Consider the following 7515-nt stretch of genomic DNA (forward strand, 5'->3'; position numbering starts at 1 on the left):
GAGTAACACAAAGGTAGTGATGAGCAATATATTAAGGTAGGGATCAGTAAATGCAGCTGGCCTGACAGAATCTTTAAAAAAAAATATTTTCTTGTCCTTTTTTTTTAATTTTTATTATATTCCAGTCTTTGAGTGTGAGTAAGGATCACTGAATAATTGAAAAAATAAATCAAGTGCACCTCTGACAGTACGAGCTGCTGCTGTTTACATCCTGAAACTACTTTTCTAGGAGGAGTGCAAGAAACCTTATACAACTTCATGGCATTCTTAAAGCTGAATTCAGATGCTTTAGATGGGGAAAGAGGAGGAAGAACCTTGTTAATACTTCCTAAACAAAGGGTTATTTGTGGGAAAGGTCTCCAGGTTTTACTAATTTTACTGTGATTCCACAACAGACTCTAAATCCTTTTCCGTCAGAACTCAATGTTTTTTTTCCAGAATAAACAGGTCTGCTTTAAAACAGGTTAGTTGGCTAGTCCTGGACAAGCCCCTGGTATTATAGCAGTCAGAAATCAGAAAATAAGTAAGTAAAGCACTAAGAATTTTTTTTTGCCAATATAGCCCATTGTCTTCAGTTCAAAGAAGGAGCAGTCCGTATGCAAAGGAAGGGACAAGAGGTATCTGCAGTCTGAAATTTCTTTCATCTTTCCTTTTGGGGAAAGTAATGTATTCTAAACTAACAATTCTGACAAAGATGTGCAGCTGAACATAAGCTCCCAAGGAGCAACTGGGGCATGAGAGACCAGAATAATAACAAGTACTTTTTTTTATTTGTCTTTTTTTTTCCCCATCTTTTTTCTCCTTTTCTCTCTTTTTCTCATTTTCTCTCTTTTTTGTTCTTTTTTTTTTCTCTCTTTCCCACTCTTTCCTTCATGCTCTTTCCCTCTTTTTCTTTTTTTCCTTCTCCATGGCATGGGGAAGGACTGAGTAAGAACAGAATTGCTATAGAAAAGCTGTTAGCAATATTTTACTTTAATTTTCCCCAAGTTGAATCTCCTTTGCCTGTGACAGTAACTTACGAGAAATCTCCCAGTTTTTATCTCAACCCATGAGCTCTCTATTCTCATTTTGACCCTCCCAGAAGGGAAATGAGCTAGCAGCTGGGTGGGCATTTGGCACTTAGTAAAGGTTATCACACCCCAGGACTGCATAACCTTTTGGAGGACATTTTTTTGGCCCAGCACTTGTTATCCATTCACTAAATGGATAGTATAATGAAAGAAGTCCCTGTTGTGAGGAGGTCAGAGTAGGTGGTATAATCATTCCCTTTGCTTTAAGCTTTGAAACCATGAAACTTATTAAAACTTTTTGCACAGCCTGAAAGGAAGATGAAGTTTAACCTATGACCTCAACTATCTCAAAGCTTGATAAGATTAGAGCTGCCTATGGTTTAGTAAGAAACTTGTTAAACTTAACAATTTGGTGCAGATTCACTGCAATGGCTGTCATGGTTGTGGGTGAGAAAGGTTCTGTGGTTTAAAGGGTCAGTCTTAATGAGGAGATGTGTATGTAGAAAATCTCCTTGGGAATGGCTTTTCTGCTCTGTGTTTGTACATGGCTTAGGAAAATAGGAATCTGACCCGTAACTGAAGATTTGACTGCTTTTGTGATGCATACCACTAGTTTTGTAAGCATTGATCTAATTAAGTCTGGTTTATTATGGATTCTTATCTCCCAGTTAATTGTGTGCCTCAGTGGAAGCTATACTTATGATCAGAACTCCAATAAGGCCTTTGTCACAGCACCTCTGGTGTCTAATTTTAGTCTTTCTCTGTAGAAATAATTTTGTGACGACGACTGAGAGTCATAAGGTCTTTCCAACATCAGCTGCCTATTTTCCACAAAGACCTGATATGCTTTAATGAGTCTTTATATTTCATCTCTTCTGTCACATCTGGCTGAAATCAGATGAGGTGTTTGGAGGTTAGAGAGATACTTTTTCTTTCTTGTATACATACTCAGTGACTAAGCTGAATAAACTTTAATTTCTTCAGAAACCAGGTTAATAAATAACCACAATGGAAGATTGCCTCATTCAGTGTTTCTGGAGTCTGTGGTGAATATGAAGTGTACCCTAACAGTATTCAGGGTACAAATGAAAAAAAGCATGTATGCATGCACAGCACCATGATGGGAACAGTTTCACCACAGATTCTCATACCTCTTGAGCTGGACCAGGAGAATCTGTAAGCATTTTGGGGCAGTATGAGAAGAGAAGCAAACACCAAGTGTTGCTGAAGCCTTGCTCTCTCTGACTGTTGATCAGAGCAGTCCAGATATGCTCTTGAATGACCTCAGGACTCTAAGTGTAGGAACAAGGAGGAGAAAGCCTCTCTGTGTGGAGAGGCTGAGGGTAGGGGGGTTCACAGGGTGGGGGGAGAAGTGGAAATCTCACAGGTTACAGAAACAGGAGAGAAAGTCTGAAATTACAGATCATATAGTTACCTGTGTTGGGACACTATACATATGAAAATATTGGGAAATTTCTAGACCATGAGAAAGTTGAAGATCCTGGAAGATGCATTGCAGTGCAATGGTCTGAAGCTCTGGCAATGGTCTGAAGCTTCAAGAGAGGAGATTCAGGTTGGACATTAGAAACAAGTTCTTTCCTGTGAGGGTGGTGAGGTACTGGAACAGGTTGCCCAGGGAGGCTGTGGACACCCCCTTCCTGGAGGCCTCCAAGACCAGGTTGGATGGGACCTTGAGCAATCTGATCTAGTGGGATTTTTAAGGTCACTTCCAACCTAAGACATTCTATGATTCTATGAAACTTAAAATATAAGTAAGATATTTGACTTCTGTTAGAGGAAAAAAAGGTTGTCCTAGTTCTGAACCTAATCAAGACTGAATTTAAAGAGCTTGATAAATCTGTCTCACAACCTGGGGTTCTTCACTGGTATTCTATAATCTATATCTAAGAATTTGAGATTTGACCTGTTTATACAATAGACAAACAAAACACACAATTAAGAGGAAAAAAAACTGTATTACTGCAACTTTTAATGTAACTTGACCAGACTCAACTATGGGAAGTTGACATCACTGTAGTTTAATCATTTGGAGTGGCATTGTGGGGAAAACACAATAAAATTTGCTTGCATCTAATACAGTGGAAAACTGGTTCCCCTGGGGGGGGGGGAAAAAAAGGCAAAAAGGAAAAAGAAAAATTAAAACAAAACCAACCAACCAACTAAAACAACCAAAAATAAAACAAGAGAAAGGGAAACAAGCAAACAAAAATGATCACATTTACTGTGAAGAAGACTTGATTTATCTCATAACCACATATGGTTATTATATAGATTTAACCCCTTAATTTTTTATTTTCTGATACAACCTACTACGTTAAAGAGTGATCATTTTTGAGAAGAGAGATTGTCTCCCATTAGTCTGATTGTTACAGAAATGTAGATACAAGCAAGGCAATGCTATCAATTTACCAGATGTCATTAGAAAAGTCAGTGGAAAACATTCCAAATTAGAGTGAGAAAGCTTGGTTAAGCATCAGAAATCATTCACACTTACAAGCAGGCAGAAAATTAACTGAAGAGTTCTACACATAGGGTTTTCAACTTTGCTTCAAAACTCAAATGTTTTAAGGGAGCACTTTGGAATGTAAGTTTTTCTGACAAAAAACAGATCTTTTACCTTTCAGATTCTCAACCAAGGCAGAGTTCTATGTCATCATTTGTTCTGTACCAGACTAGATGTAACATGCTACTAAATATAAAGAGGCAGCAGGTGGAAGGAAAAGGGAAATCACATTCAGAACAGACACTTACATTACAGAACATCTGCTATTCATGAACTGAGGAATACAGTTGGAATAATCCTGCAGTAAAGAAAATGGAATCCATGTAATGTTTAGAACAAGTAATAAGAGGGTCCTGCTTCCCAATGTGTCAATTACTTCATGCTTGTATTCCCCGTGAAACTATTCTGGAGAGACTGTAGCCTACAGGAAGAAACAATGAAACCTTTTTTAACCTCAATAAAATGATAAAATAATAACTTGTTCTGCTTGTTATTGTATAACACTACCTTGAAATGTGTGGTTTGAAAATCTCTGAATTGTCATTCGTTTCTAAAAGGAATATAGTGAACACAGTCCTAATTGTAGTGACTTTCCAGACTTAATATCTATGATGGAGATGATCTAGAGTCAATAAATGCCTTCATTGCTCAGGTTCAAACCCACAGATCTCAGGGCTGCAGCAAAATGGGTTTCAGTATGTCACAGCAGGGATTCTTCAACAGCAAGATAATGTAAATGTAGTGAAGATAATAATCACAGTTGAGTTTGTTCCTTTCCACACGAAAGCAGGAAAGACATGACTGTACAAAACCTCTGCTAATTAGCACATTTTTAAATAAATGGTAGCCAGATGTACTGCTGCAGAAATCTCACAAGATACTGTGCAATAAGCATATAACTCATTGCATAGGTTTTTAAACTCCAAATAAAGCTTTAATAGTAGGGAAAAAGTTCCTGCTATGGTACTGAAAAACTTACAGTTTAGGTTCTACCTGTCTTCTGCCTATATATTCTACTTAGAATCTATCATAGAATCATTAAGGTTGGAAGACTGAAATCTAGCAGGGATTTGGCTCTCCTAACTTGATCCCCAGCTGCTCTGACAACCTCTCTGTAATCCTCCCAGGATACCTGCCCTAGCTTCCACCCCATGTGTGCTTTCTTCTTCAGTTTGAGCTTTTCTAGGAGCTGCTTACTCATCATGTCGGCCTCTTGGAGTTTCTACCTGACTTCCTCTTAGTGGGGATATGCTGAAAGTAAGTGCCACTTTCCTTCGTGTTGCATGAATAATCTGCTTTCACTAATTTCAAAAAGAATTAGATTTTGGTCATTCCTACTTTTATGCAATTTTAGTGTTCAAATAGCCGGTGATCTTGTATTTATTTCCCTGAATACACTTAAGGGTTTCAGAGGCAAATCTGAATCTTTGGTGGATCCCACAAAATAAGAGTTACTTCCAAAAAAATGCAAGGTCTTCAAAGTATGGAAAGGTTACTCTAGAGCCTATCAGCTTCGATTAGCACATTAATTTGCTAGTTGTGCCAAATTATGTATTTATGTTTCTTCCTAAAAATAAAATATTTTTTAATATATATTTTTTTTATTTACATAATTTTATTTTTTTTCTGGAAAAAACCTTGCAGCTTATCTAGCTCAGTTCTTGCTATGATAGACTTATACCACAGGGAAAAGCTGCTCAGTTCACATAGTTTAAACCAAATTGGGATTGAAGTGGTTTATGGATTTATCAATGACACATAATTAACTGGCAATCAGTGACCTGTACATTCAGGATTAGTATTGGCCATACATCATCTAAACCACAGCAGCAGAGACTTACAGAATGCTAATTTACAACTACAAGGTTTTAAACACTCCTCTCTATATATCTAACCCCCCAAAGGGCTATTCTCCAGCCCCTGTCTCCTGCACAGGCCAGGTGTTTTACACACTTGCACCTGGATGAACACACCCTTGCCTTCCTCCCCCAGTCAGCAGTGCAAGTTCCCTGCTCAACTCCCCCTTTCTGGGGTACTCCAATCCTACATGCCTCCATGCCAACATCATGACTGCTCACCTACTTCCAACTCCACAGCTGCTCACCTTAGTGAGTGAGCCCCACCAGGGGGTCACATCACTCTTCCTGCAAGTGGCCCACAAGCAACCTCATGATGGAGGGCTGCTCCTAGAGGGCTGAACTGCCAGGCCCAGGAAGGGGCAGGAGGTCAGTATGTTGATGCTGCTCTGCTACCTGCTCTGTCTCCCCTCCAGTCTCCTCATCTTCCTTTATACTTCTTTTCAACAAACTAAAGTAATCATCTGATCAATGCCTATCTTTAAAAGTGGGGGAGGTTTTCGCCTCTACAGTAAATTGGCTTGAAATTTCTTTCCAATATTTCATCTTGTCATATGGAATTTCATCTACTTTAATTTCCAGCTTCAATTTCTTCACTGTTCATTGGTGACATGTTGTTCATATATCAACAGTGTCTTTACTTTGATTTACAAATGATGACTGGGCAGAAATTCTTTATATCCACCTAGAATAAAATGGAAAATTTTTAGAGATTCAAAAAAGATAGTTTTATTTGAGTAGGACATTTTAACTGACTCCCAAACTCAGACTGTAAATACCATTTTATCGGGGAAAAAAGCAAACACCAATTTCTTCGTTTCATTTTGTAATGACAAATGTCAAATCACTGAAATCACAGGTTGTTTCTGTTTTTTTTCTCAGACTGTACTTTCAAACTGACAGTAATAGTAGGCTTCACATCCAGACTGACATCTATGTTTATGTATCTAAATGTGTATCTATATTTATGTATCTATAACCTAAATATGTGCTAATTGTCAATGCTTCTGGTGGTCTAGTGGAGACCTGGATGTATCAGTCAATGGAGTCATGTCTGGTAGATCACAATTCAACTCATTCTGTAGAAGACACTTAAGGTGTCCCACAGAGTTACCTAGAGCTATTTGAAATGTGTATTTGAAATGAATTTGTGGAAGATATGACAGAAGACCTATGGGATAAGCTGTGCTTACTTATGTTGGTAGTTGGAGGCCTGACAGAGTACAGTAAGTGAGTTTCTTTGTTAATAAGTTAAATCTATAACTAGTTTAGGTCTTTGTGCATGGAGGCACATACATCTAGTTGTCTAAGTCTGGAGCTGATGCCCTCCTGTGAGTACAGCTATTCTGGAGACACACGACTAAACCAACTCTATATATGTATATGTAATTGCCTCACTAAATAGAATTGTGAAAAATAATGAAATAGGAAGAAAATGCAGATTCCAGAAAACAAGTGGGATTTAAAAAAAAAAAAAAAAAGAAAAAAAAAGTGGATTCAAGTCAGATTCAGAAAGAAATTGTTTCAGCTTAGAAGATTAAACTAATAGAAAATCAAAACGTGTAAAAATGACTAATTTGATTTTTTTTCAGTTGGAAATATATTTTTTTTTTTTCAAAGTGAGGTGGAAATAAAAGGCATTTTAAGTTCAATTAAACACTTCAGGTTTATCTAGAACAATTCTTTTTTGGATTTGGTTTTGTTTGATTCTTTTCTTTAGTTTTTCCACTGAAACAGGTGCTTCTTTTCTACAGTTCAGTGGCTCAGCAATGTATTCATTGATTTGTGTGGGCACAATTTCAGATCCCTTAATGATAATGGTGATCTTCCTGTTCAGTCATTGCCAGAAAATAGAATCCATGTGTTTATTCTTAGTGCCATGCTGTTCTCTGTGCTATGGTTGTCATTTTACATAAATCCAGAAAGTTCTAATTCTTGTTACTCACTAGTTCTTGGAAGAAACAGAAAAGTCAGTAGAGCAACCTCAAAAGTTTGAGAAACCCTTAAATGAAGCTAGCTTTACTACCTGGGAGTAATTAATTTAATAGTCCCATAGAACATATGTCAGGCACCTCCTTCTCTTGTTTCATGTGCAGCTTTGCCACTAAAAACCTCTCTTTGCTTT

Source organism: Apus apus, chromosome 3 (assembly GCF_020740795.1).
Source record: "Apus apus isolate bApuApu2 chromosome 3, bApuApu2.pri.cur, whole genome shotgun sequence".
NCBI classification, from domain to species: Eukaryota; Metazoa; Chordata; class Aves; order Apodiformes; family Apodidae; genus Apus; species Apus apus.